Genomic DNA, 963 nt, shown 5'->3' on the forward strand with positions numbered 1-963 from the left:
TATATATATATATACAGACACGCACCATATATACATACACATACATACACACACACATACACGTGAGCGGAGAGTTCGTGACCAGAGCTCGACGTAGCAAAGTCGGGCTCAGCGCTCACCGTGCACGGGTCATTGCGACCCCGCGCGGCGCCGGGGTCGTAGCGTGTGTTCACCCCTTATGTGTTGTGAGTCCTACGTACGTTGACTACCACTACTGTTCACTGACATAGTTTTTACATATATATATATAATATATATATATATATATATATATATATATATATATATATATATATAATATATATAGAGAGAGGAAAGAGAGTGAGTGAGTGAGTGAGTGAGTGAGAGAGAGATTGGCGGGAGATGGTAGGAGAGGGAGAAGTTAAGAGATGATTGAGAGGGAGAGAGAGATATGGAGAGCGAGTGAGAGGAAGGGAAGGAGTGATATATATATATATAATATATATATATTATATATATATATATAGAGAGAGAGAGAGAGAGAGAGAGAGAGAGAGAGAGAGAGAGAGAGAGAAGGCAGACTATGGAGAGAGATGGAAAGTAGAAGAGAGACGGAGAGAGAGATGGAAAGTAGGAGGCACACACACACAGTTGGAGGGGGGGGGGGGGGTATGAGAGAGAGAGAGAGAGAAGTGGAAAGTGGGAGAGAGACGGAAAGCGGGAGAGTGAAGTGGAAGGTTGGAGAGAGACGGGGGAGAGGGAGAGGGAGAGGGAGAGAGAGAGAGAGAAGAAGAGAAAGAGAGGGAAAAAGAGAGAGAAAGAGAGAGAGAAAGAATGAGAGCACGAGAGAAAGATGGAGAGAGGGAGAGATTAAGAAAAGTATGGAAAAGGGAGAGAGATAAAGAAACCAACTTCTTACCTTAAAAGAGAAAGCGAAAAGCAAAATACAACGGTAAAAAGAGAGGCTCACTGCTCTAATTTTGATACGATGCCATCAAATAA

This window comes from Penaeus monodon, chromosome 17 (genome assembly GCF_015228065.2).
Source record: "Penaeus monodon isolate SGIC_2016 chromosome 17, NSTDA_Pmon_1, whole genome shotgun sequence".
In the NCBI taxonomy this organism is placed as follows: Eukaryota; Metazoa; Arthropoda; class Malacostraca; order Decapoda; family Penaeidae; genus Penaeus; species Penaeus monodon.